The 25798-nt window shown below is 37.9% G+C and overlaps 1 long non-coding RNA gene across 1 annotated transcript in view; it reads left to right on the top strand.

Annotated features, from left to right (window-relative positions):
* The window catches only part of LOC106933589 (uncharacterized), an 86333-nt gene extending 65026 nt beyond the window's left edge, over positions 1-21307 (top strand). The window contains exons 3-4 of the long non-coding RNA XR_015763831.1: positions 11376-11463; positions 20418-21307. This is a non-coding gene — a long non-coding RNA (uncharacterized LOC106933589). The remainder of the gene's footprint in view (positions 1-11375; positions 11464-20417) is intronic.
* The last annotated feature ends 4491 nt before the right edge of the window (positions 21308-25798 follow it).

The raw sequence follows: 25798 nt of genomic DNA, 5'->3' as shown, positions 1-25798 counted from the left end.
ATCCTGCATCTTTTTCAAAGGTAATGTCAGGTTGGATAATGGTCAGTAGAGTGATGGCATCAAAGGAACACAAGATACACAGAAGTAGAAACTCTTCAAAGGTAAATGGAGGAGAGGGTGTCTTTGATGCTAAGCACTGCCTGTAATAGAGGGCAAGAATTAGATAGCAAGCTTAATACCCGAGCATCCAAAGACACAGAGGCCCAAGCATATACACACACACAAACATACACACCACATTCCATCAGAGCTTTATCTGGCCTTTTATTTGCTTTTATCGAACATGGCGGGAGTAGCCTGCTCACCGTTAACAATGTTGGGCTAAAGTCATTTCACACAACACTACTTGGTCATGTAAGCTGACATCTTTTATATTCTCCAGCGTCCTTTGCTTGCTCTGTCGTGTGGCCTCATCAGGAGCAGGGAGTGGCGCAACGGGTTGGATTTCAACACCAATACGTGCCACAGAATGGGGTAAATTGTTTTAATTTCAAGCCTGGAGGAACCATTACTGGGAGGTGAGCATAACTCGCAGTGGCAGACAAAACTGCTAAGAAAGAGGGAGCACACATTCCTGGTGGGCTTTACTACATGCTGCAATAGGTTTAATGTTCAATACTTGGCAGTGGTGCACATTGACACTTTCACAATCAATTTGTTCTTTGGTTAGAACAAGGATGTGTGTGTCTTTGTATGTGTATCTTTGTGGTAATTGCAGTGCTTTTGCATCGGGTGTGTAAAAGGTTGTTATGGACATCTTTTTAATTAACCTCATGGCCTGTTACTATGCACGCTGCCAGGATACTGCTGACCTTACACCAATTTATGCCACAATAAAAGTGACAAGGTTATGGAAATACAGGCTGATATAAGACGTGACAGAGAGGTTGTTGGCCCAGCCTTTAAAAGCCTGACTGAGGCCATTATCCTTGGTATCAGATGAAGAGGTATAAGATTGAAATGCCCCCTGAAGTTTTTGCTGAATGTAAGAACAGCATGTAGCAAGACCAACGCTGGACTAACAACATCTGCTTACTTAGGTAATGAGTCACAATAAAATCCTCGGTCATTTCTTGAGAAACCGAAGCATGTGTTAAAGAAAAATGGACATTAAGTTTAAATTTAAACTATGTTTGCCACCTATATACATATATTCTAGCTGCTTGTTGACGGTTTGACTTCAGCCCGACCATGCTGGGCCCTTAATGATACACTTAGACGAACACACCTTTCGCAGTGTGAAACATCAGAGAGGCAGAAACATAGGTGTCCTTTTCTTCAATTGGTACAAGAAAGCTGCGGTAAATACAGGACAGCCCTATAAGAAAACCTGTTGGAGGCCACAACAGGTTTTCTGAGATATGGATATCTGTCAGATATCCATAGATAGTCTGACTGAGTTGGGGCATTTTTGCAAAGAACAGACATTGAGCTGTATTCAAATACACACAGCAATTTTTGGATTTTATGTAAAAAAAATAAAAATAAAAGCCAACTTTAATTTGTCTTTTATTTAAATACTCTGTGCTATTTGGTTATGGCCAGGCACATAAAATCCAAATAAAATATATTGACAGTTGTGGTTGTAATCTGTGAAAGGTTCACTGTATGTTCAAGTAAATTTTGGTTATCCAAGGAAAGCAGCTGAATTACAATTAAATAATGTTTATTTATAGAAAATTACACACCCGCACATTTTTGTAGTTGTAGTTGCAAAATGTGAAGTAACATTAAAAAACTGTGTTTGTATTATTTAAGATGTAACTTTGCTCATGTGGTCCAAGCAGTACATGCATTACGTTTAAGGCATACAACAGATAGGATTGGCTGGAGTCATCGAAGCTACCAACCTCAAGTAAAACACAAGAGAAAACACAATAATCACTCACAAAGCTTGATACCCTAAAATTAGAAATGACTATTGATTAGATGCCATGTTTTTTCCTCACTATTTTTTCCAAGAAATGGTTCAGCAGCACATAATTATCTTGTTATTCCAGTTAATTACTGATATATAATAACACAAAATACAAGGCGAGTCCCTGAAAATGACAACATAACAAAATGAATGGAAGGACATTTGGGGTAAAAGTTAGATCTGTTCTCCACAAGGTGCATGTATCATAAAACTCCGGGTCATTCTGCCTGTCTAACACTGAGTCAGACTTATTAATATAAATGCAACTGTGACTCATGGGGTGTTCCTGGAAAAAAATTAAAAATATGTGCCATATCTGCTAAGCCGGGCAAAAAATATTGATGGAAAATAAAAATCAGTTGATGAGGTACAACAGTCTGTACGTTTTTAGTTTTTGGATAATAAGGTTTGAAGAAAAGAAAAATGCTGGTTGTATGAAAAACATGTCAAATGTATCTAACCATGAGACTTTTATCAGGGTGAAATTAATTCTTGAGTTTCATAATCATTTCATCTTTCTTTTTTTTTTCTTTAAATATGTCTTTGTGATCACATTTCTTTTGTTTTTTTTTAATGTTCCCCCTTGTTTTACTGCCAATTTGGCCTCCTCCACATTTTAAACCAGCACAAAGTTGTAACAATTTGAGTACAATTGTAATTGACAACACAAAACAGACCAACAAAAAGTCTGTGATGGCAAATTCGCCATGCTTTTTAAAATTAGTGATCTGTTTACAGTGGATGTTTCAGCCAGAGTCAATCAAGTTCTGGATACAAAAACAACAAAATAGACCTCGCACGCAATTTTAGTTTGGGATGTAGTAAGGGAGGTGTGTTTTGTGTCCAGTAGACGGCTAGATGAAATATGTGCTTACATTGCATCAAGCACAGACAATCTCTTGTTGCTATGACCTTGTCCAGCAGAGTAAACTTCTCCTGTTATACATCAGCAATGATTTTAAAAAAGTATTTGCTAAATTACAGAATAATTAGTGAGAATTTTTGAGAAAATGTTTTCAACTTTCTTCAAATACACAGAACTGCCTTTAAGCTGTATGATTTCGATAAAACCTGTTTGACAGTAGTGAATGAGAGAGAGAGAGAGAGAGACGTACAGGGTGCGAGGGCGAGTACACAGGGGAAAAGGAAATAAATCTAGCTCTAAAGAAAAACTAGACTGAAGAAACCCAATTAAACTGGAGTATGAAAGAATAACTATGCGAAATAAACATAACTAGAAACACTAAGAAGAACTGAAGTGAGAACAAGGCAGAACTAAATGACGAAATCCAAAACCAAACTCAAACAAGCCCAGATCCTAACAGATAAAATACTTTCATTTATGAGCTACAACCTCAAATCCTAACAATACACAGCACTAAAGAAGTCTAATATAATTCTCTCTCTTGTTTAGTTACTCTTTACATGTGCATGTGGCTGTATAAATGTAAACTATGAAATTACACAAAAAATGTAAAAACCCATGTCTTCATGTGTATTTGTAGTCCGGTAAAAACCAGCCCCTTGTTTTACGCTTTGCTGCATCCAGAGGGTCTGGTTTGACGTCACTGTACACAACCTCTCCTGTTCCTGATTGGCCTGTTTGCAATTCAAGTAGAGAAATCAAACCCAACGAGAAAAATCCCAGACAGAGCACTGAAGGGAGATGAGAAACGAACAGAACTGCATATGTAGGCAATGGCCAGGCTAGTGTATTTCAGTAATAACATTGTTGATTTTTCTTTATCCATTCTGGAATAGAGATGCCATAGCTTTAGATAATTTGCATAATTCTTGGGTCCTGCCACAGGAAGGATTTTCCAAAACAGAGAAGCAGTTTTTTTCTTTCAGGAGATTTTCAGCGTAATTATTATTATTATTATTATTGTAAACTTCAGTGATTTCTTATCTGGGCAAATACTTTTTGGGGTCACTGTCTTAGGCCTCTTTAATATTCAAAGATCTGATTACAGAACAAAGCTGGTTTTCATCCAGCCTCTCTGAGAACATGTTTAATTTTTTGGTCTGCTTTGTGAATGGCTTCTAGCAGCGTCTGATGATCTGCTGTGCAACATGTCTGAATGCTGTTGAGTTTGGGCAGGATGAAGCATCTTATGTGAACACATCAGGGGAAGGAGACATTTAGTCATACATCTCTGTGAGAACATTTTTTTGTCTGTATCAACACTCGCACGCTGTGCTTAAGTACATCCATGGATTCCAAAGGCCGACAGCTATTAGGGACGCTCTTCTGCAATGGCAAACATCATTGCTCTGCATGAACATCTGTTCATTAAACTGAAACTGCTCCATTACCAGCTGCAGAAATTAACAGGAGACTTGTGCCAAAGTACCACTCAAGCCTTGGAAAATACAGAGAGACAGTATACATTTGCTCTTTCAATTATTACTTACAACTAAAATGAACATACAGAGCCTGTTTGCAGATTGGGGGAGAGGCAATTGACCTTCTCTTTATTCCAGAGGTATTGAGCAGGAAGACAAGCAGCAGGAAGACGAGCAGCATGATGCAATATCAGAATAACAGAGAAATTAATGAAACCTCCTAAATGAGATCCGTATATTTATAGAAGCGACACAAACGTTTCATAGCTTGGGGCCCACACAGACTTTTATAAACTTATTACTGTGAAATATAAACATTCTGAAAATGAATTGTCGAGTGTTTTAATTTTTTTTTTTTTTTTTAATCCGAGTGTGGTTAAGCCAATTTATCACTAGACGCGTATTGTACCTTACTTTTTGGTAAGTAATAAGCAATATTTCATGTATCTGTAGAAGTCCTGTAAGAGTGAGTTTGTTGGAAAGCTTAGGCAAACATTTAATCAGACCTGTTTGAACACCCATATTTTTCCACAGTTTTAAACAAATTACTTCCTGCAGTTGCTAAGTTTCTCTGGACCTGCTGCACTTTGTCTGTGCTGAAGCTGCCACTCCTGTCATTCCTTGAAATAAAACATAAGCTTTGAGTTGGATAAGCAGCTTTTGCCTGTCTAGCTGTGTTGTTTATAGGTGAGAGAACCCAGTAGGTTGATGGTTCATAAAGGTGTCATGCCAGAATTTAGCTCCTTGGTGGTAGTAATGGGAAGTTCAGCTTTTTGGCTCCCAAATGGCTCATAGTTAATCATTTGTAACCTCATGTTTTAGCTTAACTTTGCAAATACGAATACTTTCTATTTTAATCAATCCTTTTGCATTTACTTCTTTTTTTTTAATGAGAAGCCTTATACTTTTCGAATTTTATGCATTTGTTCTGTTACGAAAGCAGGCCTTGTTAATTTTGTGTCATATTTTCATCAAATGTTTCTTATTTAAGAAAAACAACAACAAAACACTACTAGCAAAGCTATCTAACAAAAACAAAACCAAACTCAGTAACCAAACTAGGTCCTCAGTACAGCTTGGTTGTTCAAATAAATAAATAAATTCCTGAGCTTGGATGGCCTGATGTGGTTCATCCTCTTAGTGATTTACATTGTTTCTGAGAAGACAAGCCGCCACGCTGCCAATGAAAATAAAGTTCTGAGCAGGTCGGAGTCACTGAGAGAGAGAGCTGAGCAATGAATGAGAAAAAAAAAAAAAAGTAGGAGCCGGCTCTCACTTCAATGCCAACAACTCTTTCGGTTCAGTATGCATCATGGAGGTATGCAGGCTGAAAGAATGTAGGAAAAAATATTTTATTGAGCAATGACATGAACACTTCACCTAAGACCAAAGGGTGCTCTGCCACAGCTGTTTCGCAGAACATTACATTTATTTCAGGATAATTAATTTTATGAGTTTGCATGAAAAAGGTTTATAGGATGCCTGTGATGTTTTTTTTTATGGTCTTCTATTTTCTTTACTGCACATTACTTTAAGGGAATGTGTAGGGAGGTTATGAACAATGTTTATATTTGTTCCAACGTAAATTTGCTTTCGTCTGTCTTTCTCGATTTGATATTCCATGTTCACATTTATGCTACGTCCAGTTTAAAAGGGCCTATGAGCAAGTTACAAACCGTTTTATTGGGTTAGATCGTATTTTTCAGCTTGAGCAGGAGGACAATGTTAGAAGATGTTTCCTGCCAGCAGCCATCGCCATCTTCAATAACTCTTTAAAGAAACTAAATTAATGAGTTACAACAACATTTAGTTCCCCTTTGGGGTGAATACAGTACTTTTGAATTTGCATTGCCTTAAACCCCCCCAATAATTTTAATAAATGATATTCATTCCCCCTATTAATTAAACAGGAGAAGGCAGCCTTACACTTTTGCTTAAAAACAGTCTTAATAGAAATGTGCTTGTACCAAGACTAGAAATCTTTGTACAAATATTTGCACTAAGACTTAACCTCTGGACGAATCGGTCTTGAATTTAAAAACGATTTCAGAATGAACATCTAACAAACATTTAATGTAACATTTTGGTTGGAAAATTACACGTTTGCAACCTTTATCAGTTGCTTTACATTTAATAAACATTTTTGAAACAATTTGGAAACTTTACAGTCTAACTGCTCTGGATGATTTAACCATTTCGTCTTTCATACAGTAGAACTTGTATAATTGTTTTTATTAAAAAAATATGCTGTTAAGTACATAAGTGTGATGGATGGTAAAATTACTCATAAACTGTGCTTTTATGGCACGAAGCTTAACAGCTCACTTCTAGAGTAAATATTTTATATTCCTGTGTAATATAGATAAAATACATTTTTGATATGCAGTTTCCTTAAGAACATTTCTACATAGCAGAAATGACTCATGATGCATTCAGTGAGCACAAATGCATCAGAGCACAGAGATATCAGCTCATCACAGTTGGTGGTAAATGGCAACAAAAGGATGGCAAAGCTACCACACCATCACACTACCACTGCCATGCTTGACTATAGTTAAGGTGTCACTTTCTGAAATGATGCTGCTTTTTCTTTTTGCATAAAAAAATATCCCCTTTTGTCTTTTCACACTTTTGGTTTACCAAAAGTGTGAAGAATCAGCAACATAGTTTTTGGCCTTTATGATTTTGTTGGCTTTCACATTGGTATTTTCTCAGGGATGCAGATATTCCCAGACTTTTCCATGTTTTTTGAATCATGAACAGTATCCTTAGCAGAGAAAAGTTATCCCTGCAGTGCTTTAGATGATGCTGTGGATTCTTTTGTGGCTTCCTAGATGAAAGGTTTATTACTGTTCCAGGTTTTTACTATTTGTAGCTAATGACTCTGGCTGTGGTATGCTGCAGTCACAAAGCATTGAAACTCTTTTCAAACTAATAGAAGTAAATTACTTTGTGTCTCTTCTGTTGTGGAATTTCTTCAGATTGAGGATGTGTTGCTTTTCAGTAAAGTTTATTTTCACCCACAAGTCATGAAGAGATCAGCTCATCATGAACAGTACTAGTCAGACCTGGGAGGGATCATTGACAACAAACCAAATCTGGTTAATCACAGTAAATTCATGGTTTAACAAGTGAGCAGTAATATTGTCACATAGGGCTAAGTTGGTCTGTTTGAAAAACCGCTTTCAGTTTTTACACAAGTTGTCTTTATCTGATAATAAAGTCTCTTTCTTGACATTATATTAATATAATGTCAGGAAAGAAGCTTTTAGAAAGTCAAAAGTGTCTGCACTGAAAAGTAAAAACTGTATTCTTGGCATTAGTGATTACAGAGCACAGGTTTGATATTTAGCACTTTTTAAGTTGTAATTTTTTGATTTTGTACAGTGATTGTATCTCGAGGCTTTCAGCGTATGCTTTAAAAGATTAGACTGTTTTTCCTGATCAGGAACTACAAATGGACACTAGCTTAAGCTAAATCTGGTGCAAAACATCTTTTGTTAACGTCTTTTTCATATCGTCCCTTACGCACATGAATAAACTAACTTGAGTGTGGCCACGAGTGTGGCAAAAAAGCAAAAACAGACGAAATCTGTAAAAGTTAAAATTCTTTGCAACTTTTTACTTTGGTTTAAAGGGGCAGGATTATGTAACGTCCAGGCACATACAGCATAATAAAGTAACTATGTTACCTTCAGTTGCCATAAAAGTGCAGCATTTAGACACCTGAATGGTTGCCATGGGAGACTAAAGGATTTCTCAGACATGCATGAAAGAATCAAAGTAACACTCCAGGTATGCTTTTTGATGAGGGGAATAGCATTATAACATTATACAAAGCTCTAAAAGGTTGATTTTACATAATGCTCCCCCTTTAAATTGTGTTTTAGGTTCATTTTGTTTTTAAAACATCCCCTTGGTTAATTACCTCATTGCATAATTACTTAACATTCATCACCTAGAAACCCATCCACTTGTCGTAAGTGTTGAAAATTACTTCATTTTTTTTCCATAAGGGCACTGGGAGAGTAAGATAGAAACCATACTTCCAAATTAGCATTAATGAAGTGAGTTATACAAAGCGGCTAGCTCTCAAAAGACATACACCATCAAGTGACATAAGGAGGTGAGAGGGAGGCATGTATTAACACACAAGGAACTTCCTCAACACTTTTTAATTGCCACCTTAACCCCTGGGGTCAGAGCCATTTAGTGTCTACAAAATCATGACAAGAAGATGGCAGAGAAGGAGAAAATCCAGGGTGCACACTGCATCAACCTCACTTATGCTGTTTATCCTCTGACACCATGTTCCCTATAGTGCTTTGCCAATAAACCACTAAAACTCCCCCAAGACTCCTTGTATACATGACAAGCCTGCTCTGCTGTTATAACCCTTCTCACTTGGCTGGTAAGTGCAGTTCTTAATTGCCAACTTATGTCATTTGGGCAAACTTCGGAGCTATAACCACAGGCATCACTGGTTGCAGAGAGTGCATTGCATAACATAAACGCAGTCATAAAACACAATAAATGGCTTTTTGCTCTGGGGATTTCACTTGAGGCAGAGGTGTTTCATAGGAACAATGCAGTAGTTTAAGGATGAAGGATAAAGTGAAGGTTTTAAAGGACTTTTTTCATCAGTAAGTAACAGACTTTTTCAAAAAAAAGTTCTTCTAGTCCTTTATAGACCCCCTATAGCTTGGCATAATAAAAAAAAAACCTTAAATAGACCTTGCTTCCAAAAAGGAAAATTACTTTGTCAGAATCCTTTAACAAGGGGACAGCAACGATCTACTTGTACATCTACATAATGTGTTATTTTCTATAACTTATCTAAAATGAAACATTTGCAGGGTTAAAATTATGAAAAAAAAACAACAACAAAACTGTAGTTTCCTGACGATGTTTCTCTCTGGCCTTGTAAAACCATTGGAGCTACGGTTGCGTTTAAACTTTATGACAAAGAATTTCTAAAGCATTTACCAACTGTGGAGAGGGTCACTCATTCTGTTGTAGAAATGTAGTACATTACATTACAGAGTATTTATATAGTTATGTAAAGTTATCTATTTGCACTCAATTAATACCTCATGACCAACTCCCAATCAGCAATCGCACAGTGGCACAAAAATAAATAAATAAATAAATAAAACTTGTTTGAAATTCTAGTTTCTCCCCATTAGAGTATCACAAGCTTGAAACAGGACCATGAGCCAAATTTATCTGAAGTCTCTCGTTCCTCTCATACTCAGACGAGCATCTCCCCACTTCTGGGGTTTTCCTCCTTCTTCTTTGCAGTTGCAGATTCACGAGTTCAATGTGTTGAAGTACAGTATGAGCAGACTGCATCTGAACATCAGAATTATACAGTGAGTGAACAGGATTCAATGAATTATGGAACCCTGGGATGTAGCTGTGCACTTTGAGCTGGAGCTTCATACAACTGCTGGAAGTATTGTGCAGTGTATGCCCAGCTTCACCAAACTAATTGAGGTTTGCACCAGGAAGCCTCCTTTGAAATATTAATAATGATTTAATCATGTGCACCTGATGTGAAATGCCAATTTGTGATGATGGCTTCTTCAGTTCTGATTTATGTCCTGCATGAGAATTTACACAAGCTTGGTGGAAATGACGAGGGTGAAAGGGCTCCAGAAAACCCTCGTGTACTGGAAAAGCTTTCTTGTTAGTCGAAACTCCAGTAGATTTGGACAAAGATAAACCATTAGACTGAATTGTTTTACTGGGAAAAATACTCTATAATATTCAGAAATCAATACTTTACCACATAAGAATTTTTGCACATATAGTTTCAAAGATCTGTGAGGAAAACATCCAGATATTAACATGGTTTTTCAAGGTTGCTCCGACAGTCTGTGCTGTCATCTGGGTTTTGTACTGTATCATTTCCAATCAGCTGTGTGAAATGATTGAAAAATAAAAACAACACAGTTTTTAAAGACAATTACCTCTCCAATCTCAAGGCAATCGAGAGCCCTGTTCATCAGTTCAACATATTCAATTTCTCTTTAGACCAGAAAATGATTACACCAGAATAGTCATCACATTGAAATGCTTCGGGGAAATATTCCAGTAACAGAGTTGTCATTCCACTGAAGGATAATATTTGACCCTGTCTAATTAAGGCTAATTTAAATTGGAAAGTTACAAAAGAGTCCAAACTACCATGTGAACAGAAACGTGATGTTTAAAACAGGTAGTTGTACTGTGGGAATTCAGACGATTTGCCATTCATCCCTGTTTGTTGTTACTTCTGGACAGTTCAGCAGACCGTGATATTTTCTTAAACTAAATGTCATGAAATAATTCAAGCATGAAATGTCAGACTAATTCAGGACACAAGCACAAAATATGAGCTTGCGCTGTGCTGGCTTGAACCCCATGGGAACCAGTTATTAAAGCAAGAAGGTGGGCCACTGAAGTGATGGAAGAAAAAATGTCTGCAAGTATACCTCAGATTGATTTTTACAACATAAAAGAAGGTTTTAATCTCCGTTTCTCAAATATTCTTCAAGCAATATCTGTGGTTTAGTTTTATTTTGATGTTTGAAGTAACCCTCAAGAAATCCAGTGAGATTTGTACGGACTCTTTTTAAAAGGGTGGTTTTATGTATTTTCCAGACACATAATGCCATTTAGCATAATCAAATAACTATTACCTTGAGTTATAAAAATGCTGGCTATATCCAACATGATATAGAAGAAATTTGGCTTCTTAATTTGGCGCAATTTTAATGCGTCTTTGTCAAACATGCATGACATATTCAAGGCAGCACTACAAGTATGTTTCCGATGAGGGAATAACATTATAGAATAACATGCTTAAAAAGTTGATGTTACGTAATCTTCCCCTAAAAGAAAAAGGTCCATAAGCAGTACAATTAAAAGCTTTACACATATCTCATACAAGAAATCTCTGAAACAAGATATTAAATGAAAAAGCTGCAGAAGACGGTAGGGCTGTGAGGAAATGCAGAGGACAAAGGCGGCAAGTTCAGACCACACTGTAAAAGATCACTGAGCGTTGCGTAGGCAGGCTGGCTCGTTTACCACTGCATGTGAGTTAACCATCTGGTGTCTGTCTCAGGGAAACCGCTCCTCTAAATACTGCTTCTTGATTGCATCTGATTGGTGCCAGCTGGAGGCTTCACCTGCCTGTACACCCGACAAGTAAGGTAGGAATATAACAGTCACACAGCTCAACCCAGCGTGCAGCCACATGGATATAACGGTTCGCCAGTTTGTTTGTCAGACTGTCAATAATCCTTCAATTCATGGGAGTTGTGAAACATTTTTTTTTGCCTGTGCATGTGCTTTTGAGAATATGTAAATTTTATAAAACACCAAAACTTGATTAAAAAGTGTGCAAAAATTCTTCTGCTGGTTTTTCATATCGGTCTCCATTTTTCAGTCATTTTGCTTTAACGAACTAATGAAAGAGGATTTTTCTCATACAATGTAGCGATAAACATTACTTTGTGTTTTAATATTTCTATGACCGTATTGATCACTATCAGCAGATGAGGGATCCACACAAAAGGTTAATGTCTTGATAGCCAAACACAGAAAATGGAGGATTTAACAGTTTGTTGGATGAAAAAAAACAAACGCAGAAAAGGACTTCATAATCACTAATCACATCTTTCCCAAATTAGTCAAGTAGCTTCTGATTAACATCTTTTGTCTGACAAGGAATACCAAAAAAGTCAAAAGAATATTTAAAAGAAATGTTCATCCAGTTGAGAAAAGTAGAAAATGAATTTGCAAATACAAAGAAATGTAACAAATGAATATTTGGATTTTGTTTAATTCTGGTGAATAAGTTTATGTTTATGGTTAAAGGTTAAAGCATGGGCGTAGGTTTGGGTAGGGACGGTAGGGACATGTCCCGACCAATATTCACGGGATATGAAAAAGTCCCGACCAATTTTTGCCATATTGGCTCAAAGAACGTGGATCTACGATCTTTGATTAGCAGCAACAGGCGGTGCGCGGAACGGAAGCTTCTTAGTTTGACATTAATTATGAGCCTCCGAGACCGTGTCGGAACGGTGCTGTCGGGGGGTGGGGGGAGGGGGAGTCAGTTGAATCGTCGGACGTTCTTTGATTAGCTGCAAAAGGCGGCGGCTAGCTGGGCACACGCGTCTCCTTCTGAGTCTCCGAGACCATGTCGCCACCAAAAAAGAAAAGGACAGACATTAGAAGTTATTTCGCTATGTCGGCTGTAAGTACAGTGAGTGGACCCATAAGTTAGATATCTATCACGCAACGCATTTGTTGTAAAGTCCGGTGTTTAGTAAGGTCAGCACTGAATGTGAGGTAGAATAGGTCTGTTAATTATGTAATATTTTTTCTTTTTTCTTTTATTATTGATTTCTTCTTATCTGCAATTGTGTTTGCTGTATCCAGAGGATATTTCTTTTGATCTTACTTGTAACGTTTGCTGAATTTTGTAAAGGAAAAAGTAAAGTGTTCTTGAACTGATCTGCTGAGTATGACTGTATCTGGTTGTATACACAAGATGTATGATATGGTTATGGTTGGGGGGAGGGGGTTATTAAGCCAATGTGGTTTCCCCCCCCCTTCTCAAAAATGTTCGGTGCTCTTGGGCATTTCACTGTGCTGCCGGGGGGGGGTGTCAAGGTCCCCACCAAAACTTAGACCGAACCTACGCCCTTGGGTTAAAGCACTCTGAGTGGTCGGTATGGTTAGAAAAGTGCAATGTAAATTCAGTCAATTTTCCATTTATTAATTATTATATGAACCCTGCTTTACCATTACATTAAGTGATATGGGGCTGTAAATATTTCACCGGGTCAGGAAAGTAACAGCAGTGGATTGACTTCAATCCCCTTCCATGCATAGGCATCCTCTCCCAAAACACACAAAGATAGTGAAAAGGCATTTAAAACTAAAATGTAATAACTCCTACCATCCAACCAGCAAGTATATGCGTAGACCATTTTAATTGTTTAAGTTATGTTGCGTTTGAAAAAAATAATAAAAGACTAGTTATATTCTAGGCTTCTTTTCATTTAAAACAAAATGACGGGAAGAGTCACTATCAGACATGTTTCCATTCTCATAAAGTATTCAATCTTTTTTCCCCCCCAGCTTCACTGGAGGCACATGAAAAGGAACTTGGACAAAGTAAAAGCTTAGTTTCTGCATGTTTTTAGCAAACTAGGGCATGCTGCTCCCAAAACAGCCGATATGCCAGTCTGGTCTGATTTCCCTAGGGATAACTAGGCTATCATATCACCTACCACTTTTATTCAGATCCTTCCCACTTCAATTTCTTTTTGGCCACAAACAGGTTCAGATCCCTGGTTTGTGAGCTTAGAAAACATTATTTTAAACCTAAAATAATGGCGCTGAAGAAAATGTCTCCATCTCAGATGCCGAACATTATCTGCAGGACGGGCTTCGCGGTTTATCTGACAAGAATAATTACTTTGCTCTTCTTACTCAGAAGTGAAAAGAGGAAGAAAATTAAATTGATATAGAAGTGTGTTGCATTTAGCTTCTCAATTGGCCTGTAAAGACAGCTCTTTAATTCACTCTTCAGCCTTTATTCACTGAAACCTCAAGCTATATATAAAAAAATAAGAGTTCATGGAGTATCCTATAATGTTTGTCAGTTTTCTGAAAATCAAATAAATATAAAAAAGAATTATACAACTGTATAGGATCTTTCTGCTGCATGCAGTTTGCATGTTTTCCCCAGCATGCGTGGGTTCTCTCTGGATATTCCATCTTCCTCCCACAGACCAAAACATGTCAGTTAAACTAATTGGTCTCTCTAAATTGCTCTTTGTTATGAGTGTATGGTTGTTTGTCCAGTGAGTCTCTACGTTGCCTGGTAATGGGTGTACCCTGCCTCCCACCCAATGACTGACTGAGACAGGCACCAGCCTCTCGATGACATTGCAAGGACAAGAAGCGGGTATAGCGAATGGATTGGTATAGACCTGAAAACATGACAAAAACCTCCTTTTATATCAATCAATCAATCAAATTTTATTTGTATAGCACATTTCAGCAGCAAGGCATTTCGAGGTGCTTTACATAATTAAAGAAAAAAATAAGAACAGCATGTGACATTGAATAAACAGTAAGAAAGAGAAGAAAAAGATTAAAAAAGATTAAAAAAAAAGATAAAATAGTCCTTATAGTGCTTTGCCATGCTGCAATAATTAGAATTGAAATTTGCTCATTAAAGTGACATCCATATGACATAGGAAATTTAACAAATACTATACAGTGTGTTGTTTTTATTAACAAATATACAGTGTCAGTAAAAACCCAACTATATAGTAAAGTTTGGATTTTATTATGTTTTTAAAAAGCTGTACTCCACTTGTATCGTTAAATAGCTTGGTGGTTTGCCAGAACAATGGCGTTCCCTTATAGTCTTGACGACTGCTATATAAGCTTAACCAAACAGCTTTTCATTTTTTACTGAAAAACAGACAGAATCTCTTTCTGTCTTCTTCTTTCTGCCAGTGTTGAGTAAAATGATTGCACTGATATAGTGTAGACTCTACTGCAGGTGCATGCATGGTGAAGCGAAGTGGAAGGACTGTGTTGGTTATAATCTACCTGCCTGGATATTATTTTCTCTGTAAGCACAAAATAATGCGTCCGTTCAACAGGAAACATCACTGTGACTTGAAAGCTACCCTGGAGGATGATATTGACCAGACGTTAGGGTTTTAAAAACAGTTTGACTCAAAATGACAGCTGAAAATGTTTCAAAGTGAAATTACTATATTCCTTCTTCTTGCTATTGTATTCCTTCTAAACTTCCTACGTGTATTTTAAAGCTTCTGAATTTGTTAAAATCAGAATCTCCCTCTGTTGTTTAATAGTAAAAGTATCAAGGAGCAGAGCAGCGAAACATTAGTTGTGTAAGGGTAAGCTGAAAACACGGGGGAACTGTAGTAACCAATAAACAGAGCTTTCTTTCCGAAACATGTCCAGTCCTGGATTGAAAGGACCGGGCTTAAAAACACTCTGGAGGACTTTGGGGGGAAAAAAGCCTAAAGAATTATTGCTCAGTCACACTTTAACATATTACAAAACAACTTTAGCACCTTGGAAGTAAAATATATAGAAGTAAGAAAAAGTGGAAGACTTTTTCTCATTGAAGCATTCTATTATTCGTCTCAGAGAGGGATGTTGTCCCTATCCAAAATATCAAAACAAAGAAAAAAAAAAGCAACACAACCTCCAGTTCTGTATGTCCCGATTTGTTGCTGCCCTGGCATCTGAAACAAAACAGTGCAGCAAAATCTGTATTTGCATATTTGCTGACCTTATAGGACAAGAATTCCTTACTGAGGACCAAGTAATTCATAAACTGTCAGAAAAAAATGAGTGTCCATTGCCAAGAAGGTTCTTATTAAAACTGCTCTGTAAATCAAGCATGGACAAGTCCTGGCCTTATTACATTGAGGTTTTAATAAAGCTGTCAATTCGTAAGATTGCGCTAGTGACCTCTTTTTATATGAGCCACTTTAATGTTCTCTTGGGATGTGTTTCTGAAGCTTCATAAAGCCGGCACCAAATCATCACACTTAATCAAACACCTATAACCTTCCCCCTCAACTCCAAATTCACGATGTTTATAAACACAACATATTCCCAACTGTTTCACAGTACAAGATACAACACTGACAAGTGAGCAGCATCTGCTGGGGAGAAAACAAATTTACTACAGCAATAAATTCTGTGGGATAGTCTCAATTTAAAAATGTGATAAGACAAAGGTGACAACCAACCCCTTGCGGACAAATCTGAACAAACTACCATAATGACATCGTTGGTCATTTATGCTTCAGGTGAAAAGCCAGTTCATGATAGGATCATTATATACTCTGTCACACTTTTTGACGATTTGTGTCCGATATAAGATACTTTAACTAATATTAGTGTTCAAATCTGGATCAGTCTCATTGGAGATCAAGAAAAGTAATTCCACATGAAGCAAAAATTATAACATTTTTACAATGTAAAAACTCATAACTTCATAACTCATATGAAGTTATGAGTTGATAACTTCATATAAAAAGAAGGGGACATTTAATTTATTAGAAGTTGTTCAGCCATCCATCCATCCATCCATTGTTTTTACCTGCTTGTCCTTGCGGGGCTGCAGTAGGTTGGTGCTACAACGCTTTCTAAGGCAAAGTACTTAAAGTTATATTTTTGAAAACAAGATTGCGATTATGGTCCATGCTCCTATTCCCACTGAAGGAAGTTTTTACAGAGGCAGATGTTATGCAGGGACAAGCCAATCGAGTCCTTACAGCAAAGAGAGAACAGAGAGCAAATGAATATATCCCCCGAACTGAAAAATTAAACAAACTGGATAATGAAGCTGAAGTAACACACACATCAGTTAAAAAAATCTTTCCTTATCTCCCCTGATGCTTCGCAAATCATTTGCCAACAGCTAGCCTCAAACAACCAGCATGAATGATTTGCAACTGAGACTAATCTACTGTAAAAAATAAATGACGTTCTGAATGTTTTTTTTAGGTATTCTGACTGCGAACAAAGTTAGAGCTACAGAAACCCTTTAAAGGTCGTCATGTGTCTCAGTTGTAGGACGCATCCATCCAACCAACCAAACAAACAAAGGTGCTTTTCCACTAGTGTGCCTCTAACCAATATGGCCCCGCGCCACCCAGATTTATTTTCTATTGCCAGATCCAACGTGGCTCTGAGTATCTGTCCTCAGATTTTCGTATCCATCTCAGGGGCAGTACTATCTGCACTGAGCCAAATATTTAGTGGAAGCAATTTGATTGCCATCTGACCGCATTTGTTGATTGGCTTGTGATTTACATCATGGAAAACTCCAAAGTTCAGCTACTTACTAAGTTTAACCAAGCCACAGAGAAAGTAAATTTTAATCCTTTGCATTTACTATTTCTTTCCTACTGCTAGGTTTCAGATTCATATGACTAAAGAGCTTTTAAAAGAAGCTGAACATTGGCTTAACTTGCTAGTTTGTCTTGAGTAGCAAGACAAACTAGCAACTCAAGTTTGTCTTTCCCTCGACAAACTTGAGTAGCACCTGCATAATAATCCAGATGCATAGACTGGACTCTGGCCTGAAGGAAGCTGTCGACTTTTTAAATAAAAGTATTGGTACTCACATTTTGTTCCAGGTCCTACTGAGTTTATAACATGCTGTACCATGCAACATTTGCTCAGTGTATGATCTTTTTTTTCCTGGTTGGCCTCCAGTCTTCAGATACTTTGTGTTCTAACCATTTCTAACATTGTGTAAATACTTCCAGATTTCAAACTAATTTAGGTATTTTGGTTCAGATGGTTGCTTTATTACCCTGGTTACGTGAGGTAAAATGTGCATTACTGTACAGAGAGACTAAATATTGTGCCATCACTTGATCCTTGGTAATGCAAACAGATACACAGCGACCTTACAGTGAAAGCAAATAGCAAGACATGAACCTTCAGTGCAGACACACCAAATGGCAGTACGTCTGTATGTGGAACAGGTCTATTTCATAATTCTCCCTGAAATTGGAGGCAACATTAACAAAACTGTTGAGGTATGAAAGGTTTAAGGGGAAATGACCAGCTCCCATCTTTGTTTGTTCAACTTAAGTGTGAATCAAATTCCAGCGTCATCATCACTCTGGAGAGGTTGTGAATTTTAAGAGTCAGTGTAAAGATTTTGTGGGTCTTGACCAAAGATCCCGAGTTAAAAGGGGAGGTTTATGAGCGATGCATTGATCCTAATAATTCCCAGATGCAAGGGAAAAACAAAGAACTAGTGCCTCAGATCAAAGACCTCCGAATGGGCCACTGTCAGCCCGCAAGCTGAATGCTTGAGCCCCCTGCTGCAGAGTATCTGAGAAAGCTCAGAACTCGCATCCATGCTGTTGCCCCTTTTTTGTTCACTAGGATTTCCAACTTCTGGAAATTGTAATGGGGGAAAACTTCCAGCCAATCATAAATAAATAATTAATAAATAAATTAAGACACTTAATGATAAATGAAACTGATGAATCACACGAGAACCATAGATTGACATTATTTGATTAGAAAAAACTTATTTTTGTTTTATGTATTTTTTTTACTTGGCTGTTCTAATTTTACCCATAAAATGCATCTAAAATAATGTGAAATAGATTCTATTTTGACTGATTATAAAGCTGCTTCCTACCATCTGATCAATTTTTTTTTGCCAAAAGTAGAAGATGCGACATTGCCAATAAATGACAGTGTTTATCACCTGTCAGACTGATTGTTTTTAGACATCTTGTTGACTTTGCTCTTGCTCCCTGTCCTCTCTAAGTGCCACTTTTTCTGGGGATTTTCAGTAGCATGTTTAATGTTAATCTTTCCTCAATAAAATAATAAGAACTAATGTTGTTAAACCTTTTGTGCACCTTGACTTGTGCTGCCTCTTCAATAACAAGTTCAAAATGGACATTGGTGGGTCTATTAGAAGATAGTGATGTCCGACAACACTTGGTTACAATATGCACCGTCCCTCTCACCAGTCCTCAGGTCACAGCAGCAGAGAGAAGCAGCAGAGGAAGGGTGGTCCAGAGCACCAAAGACCAGCACCCGGTCTTTTTATTCAAGGAAAAATGAGGTCCACTTTTGTGGGGAGCTTTATTAGTCAGGAAAGTGTTTTGTTTTTTTTTACTTAAAGTCTAAAACTCTTGTAGTGAGAGACAAAAAAAGGGATTTTGTCTCCATGACTGCAGTAACCATTACTCCACAAAAATACTTTGTTGCAAACTTGCATAAACTCTGATTCTTGTCGGAAAATTCTAATTATAAAGAAAATGCCAAACTTCTCAACGCAAATAAAGGAGAAGATGATAAAAAGAAATGGTCATCTTTTAAAATTTACATGTTGAACAAACACATGAGAAATAATGTAATGCTACCACTTTAGAATAGACCAAACAAATATTAAACTACAAGTGAAATAAATTAACTCATGATTTATGAATCCCTTTTACAAGATTCTTTAGATGTCAGTGTTCATGTTGTAATCTTCTTTTAGTATTTTATTGAATGCCAAACTTGATAGCAGAAGATAAGAAAATGAATCCTTCTGGACCCTGCAGTTGTGGATGTCACAGAAAATCTGGTCAAGTCTGCATATTACAGAGTTTCTGTTCAGCCTGGTTAAAAGATGCAGAGAAAGAATATTTAAAGACGGGATGCTGATCTCTACTGAATGAATCTGTAGAGCAAATCGGAGAACAGAATTTCAAATACTTTGCAAATCTAAACATCATATTTAGATGTATTTCTGAATCGTATCACGCCTTGAGTTGAAACATAATTTCTTGTATGCTATAAGTCATATGTGACACTTTATGCTCAGAATAACAAAAGGCTTACATTTGTACAAAAGAAATGGTCTATACTCTGCAGGCCTTCATGCTGTTACAAACCTTCACTGTGGTAAAAACCTCCTGGCTGAAATCGTACAGTCAGATTCTGTTAAGCCCTGCGCACAGAATGATGACCACATCCTGAAAGTCTCCCAAAAGCCTCCCTTCTGGTGGGTTTGAAAAATACAACAGATGGGTGAATAGGCAATGATTGTTGCAGGGGTGGCCCTGTGGAAATGTGCCGTGTGACGGGGAGGGTCAGAGGACACAGAGAGACTGACTTTCCATTGCTCTGTGGAACATCGATGCCAGCAATGATGAGAAGCTACTGTCAGACTCTCTGTGTCTCAAGAAATCTGGGGGAACTTTGACAGTCACTCGAAGCAAATTCATGGCCCATTGAGAGAGTAACTGTGGCTGAGGGAAGCTGCACTACTACAAGGGGTTTTTCTGTACATTTCATCAGGGGAGTGTCAGCCTTGGTGTAGCCATCCACTTGTCCCATTCACCCATTTTTAATCCTTGCTGCAGTATATAGGCCTGAAATGTTTCTTGCAATTTTTCCCCCTGCCTGACTTTACATTTTTTCACAGTTTTTCCAAATGTTGATAAATGGCTTTCTCCATCTGTAATACAGGTTCAGGTTGCTCTTCTGGATGGCTCCATCTGAAATATTGACTCCCTGGGAATGTTTTCCACCTGTTCTAATCCACATACCATTTTTTTTTCTGCAGGTGAAAGCACCCAAAAAGCTGTGCTACCTCAGCACCAACGCTTAGCTGGACTGGAAAATGGAACAGAGGAAAACCAATTAAAATGCTGTTAGCTCCAAGTTTAAAACTCCCAAGTTGGTTTCACTTTTGGCTGCCTAATTAAAGACAAAAACAACACTGAACTTCAACTTTCATCAAAATGTGGATCAAACGTGAAATAACATGACCTCATAGTTTTTTTTTGTCCTCCCACTGATGGCAAAAAGTAAATCAACACGGTGAATAGAACCGACCTGATAGTCACTGATTTGAACTGGAGTTTGAAACACTGCCTACAGCTTCACTTGTTTTAAACACAGTGTGGTATTTGATTATCATGAGCTTGTTTTTATGCTTGAAACATTATCTGTACCTCCATATTGCCATAAGCATTAACAGCAACAATATAGGCTTGAGTTGCAATGAGCCTTGCAGAGCAGTATGCTATGAAAAAGTTTGTCATGAATCTGAATGCAGATTATAGCAAGAGGATGACTATGAATTATATTAATAAACTAACTCCCAACACACCGATCGGAAAAAACTGAATACAAAACAGATTTTAAATTATAGAAATTTTTAATGTAAAAAATGTTTCAAGTGATACAGCCCTGGGGTATCTCTAAAGGCAACTAAACCAGATAGGCCCTTCATGTTTTTTTTATTATGCCAGAAACTAACTGAAACTGCTTTAGCAGATAAACCCTACCTGACCCTTTCACAGTCATCTGCAGGGTCATCACCACCAATTGGTGCACATCCCCAACTTGCTAATGAGGGGTGGTGACACTGAGAACAAAGTAATGATCTTTTTAAACAAAATACTTCCTGTTCTGTTTTTTTTTTTAATAAATTCTACATTTATTCCCCCTTATTACAGTATCTCGCTCATTATTTTCTAATTTATAGCACCGCTTGTCATGATCTATGGGTGTTTGTGTTTTACGCCGTTTGTTTAGGATCATTCTATTATTTTTGCCCCTTAGATCTTGCTGTTTTTCTTTTCTCGTCTGTTAGCTATTTTCAGTTTTTATTTTTATTTGAGGCTTCACATAACAAGATAATTGTACAGATTTTTGATTCAGTCTTCCTCTTCAGACAATCTTAAGGATGCTCTGATTATTGTGATGGCTCTGAAGATTATCTTATGAGATATTCCTGCTATGTCTGGTCTGCAAAGAGTGACCTCGGCTGCTCGGAATAACATTTGGACCGTTCCAACCTCAAATCAACACACATCTTGGCTTTTTTATTGTCTGAAGTACTGAACCCCTACACAATTAACAACCCTCTCTCAGGTTGACACACAGCCAGCTCTCCATCCAGTGGGTAGGGGCGGGGTTTCGGGTGGGGTAGGGGGTTGTGGGGGTCGGAGGGTCCCCAGCTCGGGCCTAGAGGGGAATCCAAGCTTCTGATGAGAGCTGGAGAAGGCGGGTTCTCTCCTGTTGTATGTAGAATTATATAATATGTTGCCCCAGTAGAATATATAGTAGGGTGTCCCAGTCATTGTTGCTAAAAACTTTACAAGACCGACTGATTTTAGTGACATAGTGGGTGTAAAATATTGAATAAAATGTTGTGCTACATGACTGGCGCTATTTTTACTCTTACATTTAACTTTATGACACGTAAAATTACAAGAGGATCGCCAACTTTGTCTCAAAGTGTATTCTGGGTAAAATTGTGACCAGCCGTCCACCAACGTCATCATCAGTCACTTGGCAACAGATGGCAAACTAGCTAGAGCATTCTTACGGACTAGCATGAGTGGAGCTCCAAAGTGAAAAGGATGGAAAAAAAGAGAGGAAAGAAAAGCCAAAAACTGGATGCATATTTTGTCTTGGAGATGAACCAGACTTTTTTTGTTTGACCCGCCAAAACTGCCAGCCCAGCGACGGAGCCGGACTAGTCACAGGTAGCAACTCTAACATTACTCACAATGTGTGAGTTAACTTTAGACTGTAAATTGTATGAGCCCAGCCGCCTGGCTTACACCCCCTCTTTTCTGTCGGTGGTACAACGATGATGTCAGGGACTGAAGGCTGAGTTATAGTCGCGTTTTGACAATTCGGGTTGAGGGGGTGCGAGCCAAGACAGCAGTATGGCGTTTATAGTTAAGGTTTACATTAGAGCCGCCTGAGAGAGCATCGTCCAGTTTATGTGAACGGCGGCGCGCGCGATCCGCGCCAAGCTACAAAGATCTTGAGGTGCACGAGGTGCTACGACAGGCTGCGCATCCGGCGCGTGCCTCTGCGTTTCCGCTTCAACGCGCGTAGGAAATCCATTTAAAATATGAGCTTGCAACCTGTTGTGTGTTGCCAATCAAAAAACAAAGTGACACAAACCTGGAGGGAAATCCAAGATTCACAGAAGACAAAATAACTTAAAAACTATAAGCATTGCTCATTGCTAATCGACCATGTTTGTTTACTCTGAACTCACATTTGATCTTGAGAGGTTTTTGAGATTCAAGTCTGACATCCGAATGTTCGTGAGTGAAATTTGTCGATGTGCGGTGCGTTGGACTTGCCATCTGGCTGTTCATCACACAATGTTCGACCAAACCTGGCATATCTATGATTTTTAATTCATTGTTTTATTGTTTTTCAACTAATTTAAACACACTAGAACACTGGAAATAGGTAATGTGTGGAATCATTTTATAGTTATAAAAGAGAAGATGCACAGCAAAACTTTACTGGGTTTAAACTTTATATTGGTTTCCTTAAAGAAATAGAAGAATACTTCTATAATTGAGAAGATTCTAATTTTCCAGGGAATAACATGTTTCAATTTGAATGTTAAAATTACCCACAGGGTAAGATTGACATTCACGAAACAATGAAAAGTTCTGCAAAATGTCTTTTAAACTTTTGCTGTTGTATCAGTCATTGCCTGCTCATTTGTTTAAAGCATGCATAAAGTGCTAAATGTGAATGCTACTACTTACAAGTTCATTGAATAATTTTTAGATGGCTGCCTTGAATATCACTTTGGGTGCATCTTGAAGGGTTCTATGGCTGAAAACAATTCTGCTGTTTGAAAAAGGTTCATTAAGCAATTAGAATGTTTAGGGAAATTAATCTGCATCACTCTGCAAGCAAATGGTTGCTCCGTGGGGGTGTATTGGTGCTAGAACACTTGGAAAGATGATTTAATGTTTCCATTTGACTGCCGGTCTGCAACAATGTCACATTAATTGATTGAATCCATTCTGAACCGCTAACTCAATTGAAAACATTGTGTGCAGTGCAGCTGAACAGATCTTGGGAACAGATAGAAGGCTTGAGGCATCCCCTCATTTCCTGTGAGAGCATGTTCTGTCAGAGCATTTATTCTTTCTAATGGGTGTCTGACGATGATGCCTTCCACTCCCATATGCCTCACACAGGCTAAAAGGCTGACATGTGGGTGTTACCAGTCAGAGCCTCGAAGCTCAAACAGACATTTCTACATAATATGGTCAAGGAGTGAAAAAAAACTCAAGTTGTTCAGTCTTAAGGCATGTTGTGACTAAATAGACCTTCTTTGGAAATTGTGGCAGTTTTCTGGGGCAATTATTTAGCCCCTTCAATTTACATGATCTTTACCAGTATATATATATATTTACCAGTGACGTTCTTGTTGGGTTTGGATGTATTGCTATAACCATAAAACACCCAAAATAGAGTGTTACATTTCAATCTGGTCATTATTTAAATATTTAGTTGTTTTAAAACACTTTAATTATACTTTACTCTACACCATCCTATACAAACCAAGAAAAACAAAGAAGTTCATATAAGGTCACATTAGTCTTTTTAAAATTTTATTGTTAGGGTCTTTTTTGTGATCTTTCTTTTTTGTTAAAAGATAATCTTACTTTTCACTTGTATGTGAAGGCCATGTGCCATATATTTTCCACAATTTTCCATAAATTTTCTGTCTCTCTGTGGTGAAAAAAAACTGGTTGCCTCAACAGAGATAATCACCAAAGAGGACAGCAAAACATTGCCATACCATGATGCTGCCATCACCATGCTTCACTGTAGGGATGGCATTCGCCTGTCGGTGAGCCCTACTTAGTTTCCTCCAAAAACGACACCTAACACACAAATTACTTCAATCTTTTTCTCATCAGACCGGAGAATTTTGTTTTATATGATCAAAGAGTTCTTCAGGCACCTTTTGGCAAAATCTACATGACCTGCCATGTGACTTTCATTAGGGAGTGGCTTCCATCTCACCATTCAACCATACAGGCCTGATAAGTGGATTGTTGCAGAGATTGTTGTCGTATTGGAAGCGTCTTCTGTGTCTCCACAGAGGAACACTGGACCTTTGACAGAGTGACAATCAAGTTGGTCAGTCAGCTTGGCCCTTCTCCCCACATAGCTCAGTTTAGATGGCCAGAAGCTTTAGGAAGAGTATTGGTCTTTCCAAGCTTCTTCCATTTACCAATGATGGAGGGTAGAAAGCTCAATTACTTCAAACCAGCAGAAATGTTTTTGTATCTTTCCTCAGATTTGTGCCTCAAGACAATCCTGTCTTTGAGTTCTATAGACAATTCCATCGATTTCATGCCTGGTGTTACACGTGTTAGTACATGTGTAATCAAACATCTCTATTGCCAATAAAAAGAGACAGCAATGGGCATGAGCAACTGCCTACGTCAGTCAGTGAGTGTGACACAACAACATAAGAGGTGAGGCACGGCTCTTAACTGCCTCGCCTCGTACTCCTCTCATGTATTTGACCAGGCAATGCATAAATTTAGCAATTTTGTCCATACAAATGTTGAAATCGTACAGAAAACAAATTTGCAGAACAGTCAAGTGGACAAATCGATTTTCTGTTTTCATTGTTAAGATTTTACTTGTCATGGTGACATGATGGCGCGCAGTCTTCACAAATGGACGTCCCTAACATTCACTCCAGAAAAGCTCTTTGTAGGGAGGTAGTTTGACTGTTACTCAAACAGAGGAGGACAATGATGCTACCCCATACCCAACACCGCTGCTGTTCCTGTCATTAGTATGTTTGGGGAAGTGATTTCCATCAAGGAACGTCTTGCTACGGCACAGCATCTCTAAAAACTGTTAAATTGTGTGAATCATTATTACTATATTAGTAATCCTACTTGGAAGTAACTGTACAAATGAGACTGTGGCTCCAGTCCGACCCATTTGCCTCAACAAAGAGCAAGGTCAGCTAATAGGTGTTATGCTTTAAGCTCTTCCTCGGCAAAGGGGTTAAAAAAGGCAGACAATCCTAACAGCAAAATTATGTTTTCACACGCTGAGGTAAAGAACTTGAGGCATAATTCATCAGATCAGACTTAAAGCACAATCATGGCAGTCCAGACTATTTCCGGTCAGAGACCA

The sequence above is a fragment of the Poecilia mexicana genome, unplaced genomic scaffold (assembly GCF_051168715.1).
Source record: "Poecilia mexicana isolate PSO_F unplaced genomic scaffold, ASM5116871v1 scaffold_1, whole genome shotgun sequence".
NCBI lineage: Eukaryota > Metazoa > Chordata > Actinopteri > Cyprinodontiformes > Poeciliidae > Poecilia > Poecilia mexicana.
Note: the sequence above shows the minus strand (reverse complement) of the source record. Positions and strands in the feature narration are given on the sequence as shown.